This window comes from Cynoglossus semilaevis, chromosome 19 (genome assembly GCF_000523025.1).
Source record: "Cynoglossus semilaevis isolate Cse_v1.0 chromosome 19, Cse_v1.0, whole genome shotgun sequence".
NCBI lineage: Eukaryota > Metazoa > Chordata > Actinopteri > Pleuronectiformes > Cynoglossidae > Cynoglossus > Cynoglossus semilaevis.
In genome coordinates, this window is record NC_024325.1 from 10,333,526 (window position 1) to 10,343,018 (window position 9,493).

General features: G+C 40.9%; 1 protein-coding gene across 11 annotated transcripts in view; it reads right to left on the reverse strand.

Annotated features, from left to right (window-relative positions):
- The window catches only part of stard13a (StAR related lipid transfer domain containing 13a), a 48,835-nt gene that overhangs the window by 24,866 nt on the left and 14,476 nt on the right, over window positions 1–9,493 (reverse strand). The window lies entirely within an intron of this gene.

A 9,493-nucleotide genomic window follows, 5' to 3' on the forward strand; every position in this document is an offset into this window, starting at 1 on the left:
CTTAGTCATTTTAATGGGACAGTTTATAGTGACGTGTTCATATGCAGTGATGCTGCCCTCCTTTTCTTTCTTTGTTTTCCTTACTTATGCAAGTGGTCACGAGACATTTGGGTAAAACAGTAAAACAAACTAACTACCAAGTGCTATAACTTTGTGATGCGCACAAATGTGATATTCAGTAATTCAGGAGTTCATTTAATCTGCTCCATATCTAGTGCATTATCACAACTAGTCACACAAGTCTGCCAAAATTCAAGACATAAAAATATCAGTATTCAGTTCCTACAATCCAGATAGAATTAATCTGAGGTTAGGGGTGAAGACTCAGCTGGTGAAACATGAAGCTACCAAATGACATAATTACATTTTTTAATGTCAACTTTCAGCAGAGGCTCAGAAGCATGGCTCTGCCTTGTTAGAGAAATGATTTGTCTACTTGACTTTAGGTTGAATGACCATACCAGGAACGGACCCTCAGTGGGAGCAAAAATGACCCCTCGAACACAAACAGACACAAGTGCACGGACACACACACACACACTCGAGCATTCAGCCAAACAAGGATCTCTTTCAATGCCTGGATACACACACTCACACACAAACTCTCTCTCTCTCTCTCCCTCTCTCTCTTTACCACCCATGACCACACCCCTCTCTCATCCAATACTAATTTTCTCAATGTAAAACCCAGTTGTGCTTTGCGTCTCAGCTTTCCAGCTGTAAAGAAATATTTTATTTTACTGAGAAAAAATTATGTTTCTTTCCACTTTGACCACTATTTTAACTCAATTCTTGCAAATAAGAAAAGTAATTTCACTCACATACCAAATGGAAGGAGGAATATTTCAAGAGCCTTCAGAGGCCCACGGTACTTTAAATAGTGTCTTTCTGGCAGTCTGTGGTGCAGTGTGCAAGGTTTCACTATGGTAAAATGTTGCCTAGACATTTTTGTACTCTCTCAGTTTTGCAGCCAAGAAAATAATACAGTAGCAACAGAGAAATCATTTTAGCATAGTAATAAATACATATCTAAGTCTGAAAGTAAAAATTGGGCAGTTTTGACAATTGCACAAATCTGTGTCATTCCAGGAATATCAGACAGTGATTGCACCGTCCCAGACTCTCCTCAGCTGCCATCTACCTGACACCGTCGGACGTCCTGTTTGTGGTGTTGAGTTCCAGGTCAGCATGGATCCATAAGCAGAGACTGATTCAACATTTCAGCCTGCGGAGACAGGTTTGACATCCCCAGTAGTCAGCAGAATTCCAGGGTTATATGGACACCAAACACCACTTAACTGGTGTGGTCCTCTGTCGTAAACAGGACTTTGCACAATAGCTTATGGGCGTAAAAGAAAAGAAAAAGTGAGTCTTCACCCAAATGGTGCCCATGGGTAGTTTGACTGCTACTTTCCATCCAATACATAGCCAACATGTTGAACGGAAAGGTTATCTGGGGGTCACAGAGGTCAGGGCGCAGCTTTGCTTGTGCAGCAGTGGCCTGGTGTTCAGTAACAGAATGTGGAGGGCTGCGTTGATGTATATATGTTCCTGTATTACACTGCTGACACGAGGGTGAAGTCCATGTCTGATAGTGACAGGCAGACAGTACTGACGAGAGGGAAAGGAATGACAAACAACAGTATAGAATTATATGAGGATTTAGTACTGTATATGACAAAACTAACATGGTACTGTGCTTTGGCGGTTGTTTTTGTCATGTGTCATTTGTCTCAGGTCGTCTACATGTCTGTTATTGTTTGTCCTGCTGCAAACTCAACTGCCCTATGGGGACTATAACATTAAAGGTGAGTCGAAAGTTAAGTTGAATACATTTTTTCTTCGACTTTCTTTCTTTGACAAACTATCTCACTATGCTCAGAGAACTTCAGCATCAATCCCCTGAAACAGTTAAATCCATCTGATTTATGAGACGATGATGTTGAGCTGCACTCTCTGGGTTCATGGCACTGATTTGTGAGCGATGATGTCAACGTTCCCGTAAAAGAAAATGTAGGTATTGAAAGCAGGTGCGTGAGCACAGACTGTTCAGGAGTTGGAAGTTCATCGTGTTGGAAGAATAAAAGGAACAGACAGGTGTAGTGAATTTCACCAGGCATAAAGAAAAGAGAGAAATAGCCCTGGAGGACATAAATAAATCCATCTTCTCAATCATTTTAAGTACGCCGGAGTGTAACCATCTATCCTTAAAAATCCTTAGCAGATCTAAAGTGTGAATCAACTACAAAGATAATCAGCCTTATTAGTTTCATAGTACTCATTGTACACACATTAGCACACAGCAACATTTGCCATCGCTCTAAACACCATAGCCAACTAGGACTCAAACCTCCAATCCTCTGACAACAAGCCCAATCCTCTTACCACAGGGCCACTGGCTGCCCCAAAACAAAGTTAGTATTTACTAAAATGAAGTTTTCACAAACCTCTGCCAAAGTCACTTAGTTCCCTAGAGTGGTCATGTCTTCAATTTGTATCTGTAAGATTCCATTGCTGGAAATTTTCATCACAACTTTTTTCTCACTCTCAGAGTAAAAGGAAAAGGAAACATACAGATGTGGCCAAAATAATCTCAACCAAACATCAACTAGATATTCAAGGTAGGGTTTACCTGAACTATGGGTATTTGAAAAACAAAAATTAAACCTGAACCCCACATTTCATTCTTGCAATCCAAACTACAACAATGTATTCTTTTTAAGACAGCAGAGAGGGGTACGTTTGAGATAGAGAATGTGTGTTGAAGAAACAAGGCCACGGGGTCAAAATTAAACACTTGTGTGGGGAAACCACCACGATTCAAGTGCAGTGACTGATCCAGGGTCAGTTTTGCATTTCGCCTCTGTGAAGTTGAAGGATATGATCTGTGGAGAGTAATCTGGCCTCTGAGGTCAACCTCCATCAAGGCAGTAGAAGAGAGAGAAGACCACAGAAACACTGTCTCAGAGCAGGAGCCAATCAAAACACCACGCCAACACATTCCAGGATTCCAACGGCCAATCACAGCAGCATAATGGACATGTTCTGGACTGATCCACAATCTGATTGTCAGAACAAACACACAGCAGATCGTGGGCGTTTCCACAGCCGGAGCAATCAGTGGTTACAAAAAAAGGACAGGTCCGGTTTGGAGATGACAGCTACTAAAAACGAGGAGGAAAAAAAAAGTGAGTTTTTGAGTTACTCGTGCTGTGGCGTCACAACAGCAGTTCATGTGAGGATACAACACTGAGTCAAAAAGAGAACTGATGCAAAAACAAAAACAAGAGAAGAAGAGAGCATGTACAACTGTAACTACAGCCAGATACAAAGGCAAACCTTATTTCTTTGTTGTTGGTTCATCTCCAGAGGGGATTTTAGAAGAGTAATGCATGTATTAAAGACATCATCAACCTATAAAATTAATAATATTTATGTGGTTCTTCTGGGACCCAAACCCAGGACTCTGCTCTCTGTTTTACTTTATATATTAGTAAAAGTGTATGTAATGCTATACTAAAGTTATAGTTTAAATGTAAAACCACCTGATGGGTTAAAGGTCATTGACATTCAGCAGTGAGTTCCTTGTTTTTTTCTAAAAATGCAGCCAAAACAAGTGGCGCTTTGGCCCAAAGGCAATGTCTCTGTCATTGGTGTGAAACCCCAGGGTTCACCTCCTGGCCAAGTTCGAATCCCGGTCAGGGCGGTTGGTACCTTCCAGTGGACTCACCACATGCAGGAAGGTTCAGGGGGGTTGGTACGGTGCAGTGTGATTTGGGTGGCGACTGCTGACCCCGTAACGGATAAGCGGATGAAAATGGATGGATGGATGGATGCAGCCAAAACACGTGCCTGCTACTAATACTCAACTACAATGAGTAACTTCTTCCTCTGCCCTAATGTTTTACAGTTCATTGCAGGTGTTGATTTTTAAATTTGTTTAAGAATGGACCAAAAAATGTTATCTCTTGTATTTTTACTTAGACGTGTACTTTTTATGTGGACAAATGTGAAACCATTTTTATCCTGAGAGACTTATTTGTCAAGACTGTCTTGCCTTGTTATTGTAACACTGTAAAAAGATCAATAGCTGTGTCTGCATTTAAAGCCTGGAATGAAGACAATTTAATGATCTCACAGATCACATGACCGCCCTCACTGCAGCTCCCTAACAACACCATAGTGTATGTACGTATGTTCCTTTTCCCTTCCTTCGTCTCAAGCTCGTTTCTTCTCTCCTCATCATCACTGTCACTGGCTACTTGCTCTCTCTCTTTTTTTTCTATTTTCAGCAACACTCAGTCATTCAGGACTTCACTCTCACACGCACATACACCCTCCCCCCCTTATACTTATACTGTACTGTGTATAACCCTAGGAACAGCTCAGTGCAAAGTGAAAGATGCAGATCTGGGAAAAATAAAAAATTCATGCAAAGAAAGCAGTTGTGGTTCTGTTTTAGAGACGGACAGTAGTAATCTCCCTGAGTTAAGAGGAAGTCTTGGTTAACATCCGGATTGAATCTAACTATTGACCAGATAACCCTTTGAACCATGACTGGAATTCTCAGCTAATACCATACATTTTTGTAAGTCACACACACCCAGATGAAATCAATCAATATTCCTTTAGATATCTCTGAAAAACAACCCATTAGTGACACATGTGCCTGACAGTGGATCCATGAAAGTGTTAAACAAGAACAACAACACAAAATAATACAATAAAAAATGAAATAAAATGAATCATCATATATTATATTGTGAATGTTATTGCAATAATCTACTTTCGTTAGCTTTTTCAAGGTCTTTGGAATTTTAGGACTTTTTCAGGGATATGGTGTTTTTCTAGAATTGTATATTACTGACTAACTTTAAAAAAGGGTATTACCACACTTTTGTACTGCATTTGTAGAGCTGTGCAGCCCCACCATCTGGTCAAATCACTGCTTCTACAACAGAACCAACACATAATCCTTCTACAGTAGGCTCTACCCTCCCTGTGAACTGCTCCAGCATGAAAATTAAAAAAAAAAAAAATTTGTTAAAAAACAGTTCAGTATTCAGTATCAGACAGACTAAGTGATTGACAGGGGCTCGACATAAAGCACACAAAAAAGACAAAGCAAGGATAAGTTAACACAAAGTATGACAGAAAGTCAAAGAAATAAAGCTGTGAAGTCAGGCTTGAGCACATAAGATTTTCCAGTGGAAGATGGACGATGCCCAGATCTGCAGGAATCTGATTTTCCTGCCTGACATTTGAGTTTGATCAGCAGACTCCACTCCAACACAGAGCAGTGGAATGTATAAATACTATTCCTAATATTTTTAGGACGCTTGGTGCTTCTCATGTGTCGTATGTCATCACAGAACCATAACGGCTGCCTCATGGAGGGCAGAGATTACACCCATGTGTCCATATGGACATTTTACCAGAGTGGACGTTTTTGCACAAACCATGAAGGAATTTATCTCTTGTGGGTTTTTGTTTGAAAAATGGGCCAAGAGGAAAGTGGGTCAGCAGCTAATTTGGAGAATCTGTCCACCACATTTTCCAGCTAGATCAACAACTTTCCTTGACCAGCCCTGTGTGCAGATAAAGCATGTTGACATTGTCCACCTCCTCTGACGGAGATGGCAATCGCTGAGGGCAGAGGACACAAAGCAAAGGTCAAAGTCTATAAGAGGAGAGATGATAGAGATGGGAAACAGAGGACGGCAGGGCTGGTCTATGGAAGACAGACACTGCCGGAGAGTTTGTATGGGTGGACAGGAGAGAGAGAGCTCAGACATGGTGCGGACTGTTGTAAGGAAGTAGGAAGACCTGGGGCAGGACTGTGAACTGGAAACAATAGCAAATGGACAAGGAGGAAACTCCACAGGTCACTGGAGCGCAGATCACATGCTGATAGGAGCTCCTGCTGCTGAGTGTCCCATTTTAAAGGCTCTTAGAAGTGATAACATATAGTGAGGGGTTTCACTGTTCAAACAGGTATTTTAGAAGGAAAATACCTCAAAATCAAACGTTCTTTCTTTAGAGTTCTCTCAGACAACTTGTAGGCCTTGTTGGACTACAAAAAATCAAACAGATCAACTCAAAATAGTAGTGATGTATTGATACTACAGCTAGTATCTGGGGACAAAGACAGAAATAAGACATGTGGTAAAATGTGTTCTATTATGATACAAGCATATAATAACTATATTTACTTTACATTCAGAATGGAGGAGGAAACGCATGAAAGAAAAAAATGATGCAGAGAAGGAGAGGAAGGAAAAGAATGGAATGAATTGAGTTTTCTTCGACTTGTTAAAGCAGAATATTTAGCACATACACACACACACACACACATACAAACACACACACTCTCTGACTCACCATCATTATGTCTCTTTAATTGCTGAGCCGACTGCTTTTCTGTGTGAGGTATCTTTTACACAACACACACAGTAGCGCTAATAAAGTTTTTTTTTTCAGATTCACAAGACACTTACACCCTCCCCCAAACCTCCACCCTCTCCCCCACACACAGACGCATAGTGAAACTAAAACTTTTTGAACACAGTCCACGGGACACTTATTTGGGTGTCTGACCGTACACCAACTGAATGTCAGTGTTTTAACGGGAACTCGTGTTGTTGATGGAATCTCTCCAGACTGTTTGGTTGAGTCAATGTAGGTGGAATTTAAGCATCTGCTCTAAAATGGCAACTTAGCAGCAGGCCTCATTCAGCTCTTTTTGAAAACCGTAGCCGGAATGAACAGCTGGGTTTAATTGATATTCACACACACATGTTTCTGTCCTTTTATCCCAATTTCACAGGAGAACTTGCACTTATATTTACACCAGCTATTTACTCTGATGTTCAGAGTAATCAAATCAGATCCTCCAGTCCATCATATCTCTACTGGTGGAACCATCTGCAGTGTGTGGGACAAAGACAAGACAAACCAGAAAACCAAGAGGAAAAACCAATTGAAACACCGAGAAAATGCAAATTTCACACAGAGAGGTCATGGTCAGAGCCAAGACACAGAGCAGTGACCACGCCTGTTAAGTCACTAGAGAATATCAGAAACTGTCTCTATAATAATTAATAATAAATGAACACATTAACTGAGCTAATACATTTTTGAAAATAATCAGATTACAATTTCTATCGCACTTCAACCCATGCACATGTATCTGTTTATCCAATAATTCTACTGTCCCATATAAACTAACATACCACCTCAATGCCCAGCATGCATTTGGGGAAGCTTCAACTTATCAGGCTTATGTCAAACCAGCATCACTGAAGGCAGGGGAGTAACTATGTCTACAGCTGACAGGCTGAGTGACAAGTATCAGACTGTCGACTGATTAATATTGTTAGCAACAAAGGATTTACTGAGGTTTAGAGAGATGCTAGTAATAACTAAAGTCACCCAAAGGTTTTGAGTTATACTATACGCCCATAATTTTCTTCACATTTTTTTCTATGGTTATAATTCCTTCATTTGGATTAGACATTAAAAAAAACTTCATATATATGGAATTCAGGACATACTGGGTAACTGAACAACTAACTTGCTTTGGCATTTCATACCAGTATGTGTAAAGGATTATGGATGTGTTTGTCTGGAGGCTCTGTATTGACTTGGATGTTTGTCCATCCTCAGTTGTGGTCCTGTGATGAACTGGTGGTGAATCCCACACTGCTCACAGTGTCAACTTGCAGTGTGACTGCTGTTGCCCTTTTGACCCCTAACACAGTAACACGAGTAAAGATGAAAGAATGGGGAGAAAAATCTCACCGTATCACACTAAGATAACACGAATGTGTACCCATGTAGGAATATTCTCTGTTTCTAATATTCTATGTTTTTGATCCTGTATCAGTGCTGGACCATAATAGTTCACTACAGGTGTTTATTAGGACTTTACATACAACTTTGATTAAAAAAACAAACCTTCAGGGCCAATATTTTGTGCAGTACAACAAGGATAAGATGCCACAGTATTTGTATGAAAACAAATATTTACACTGTGGAAAGTCTTTAAGTTTTCAAAGACAACTTCCCCTCCTGTCATATATAACGTGTATGTTATTACACACCGAAAACACACACGGACGTATGCAGTAAAAACAGAAGGGCTACGTTTCTGTGTGGTTAGAAAAACGAGAGGAGAAGCAGACTCGGGTACGAACCTCAGTGTTTCTGCGAGGTCTTCCCTGTTTATCTGCCACAGGGCAGAATGAATGTCAGCTATGTGAACACAGATATGCGCATATCGTATCTTGTCGCTTCACAGCCGAGACCCGGACCACACAGGGCGACCAAGAGTGACTGATACGACAGGATTTCTGTCAAACAGCCAAAGTGTTTCCTCATATCAGAGGAGAAAATAAACTGTGTTCAAGTGAGAAAACAAACCTGAGGCATGAACGTCCAAACAATGAAACTAATCTACACTCCCTGCTCAGTGCTTGGGGTGAAGTGTTTCTTACTCCTGTGCGCGCACACACACACACACAAACACTCTCACTCTCACTGAAATTCACTGACGGCATCACCTCTGACCCCTCTACAGCCTCTGGGGCCTCATTACCCTCAATGCACCTCTCCTCCTCAACGGACAGTAATGTGACCCTTTTCTGAACGTGGGGCGACACTGGAGACACCCCAACTGTAACCACGGGGCGCACAGACACACAAAGATGGATGGGTATGCAGGTTTGCACACACACGCAGACAAAACATACCAAAATAAACAATCCTGCAGTGCAGCGACTGCGACCCTGTCGCCAAGACATCCCCAGGACTTCTACTTAACTGCACCAGGACGCCTGTGCGTGTCAATCAAACTGGACACACACTGATGATTAGAGATATGGACAGGGGTCAGAGTTGGACTCATTAATCATCTTCTCAGTTTTGCACCACATTCTGGGGGAACTTGAGTGTCCGAGAGGCAAAAGAGGGAAAAACTGGGACCGAAAACCAAAATATTACTGTTTCCAGTGAAACAATGGTAATTAATGAACCTTCATGTTTGTCCAGTGGAGGTGGTTAAAAGGAGAATATACCAAAAAAACACATGTACACTGTATATACTGTGCATACAACAGTAGTATCTACAGTAGCAGCAAAAACACCACAGACATCTGATGGGAATAGTCCAAGAAATGGATTACATCACTGTTTAAGCAGTTTTAAAAAAGTAAAACAAGTTCATGGAGGCTGTGCGTATGATGACACATACATATATAGTATTACCTTTTACTGTATTCACTTAAAATAATATAATTCAAGAGGGGTAATCTTTGTTTAAAAAATAGAAAATATAGTACCTGAAAATATGTCACTCTTTGAAAGTGTATGTGTGTGTGTGTTTAAGTGAGTGGTTGTTGTTGTTGCAGAAATGACTTCTGGGTGGTTAGAGTTTTGACATACAGACTAGGAATCCTGAGGGAGACATTCCCAGAAGTCCAGTTTTATCCCAAAA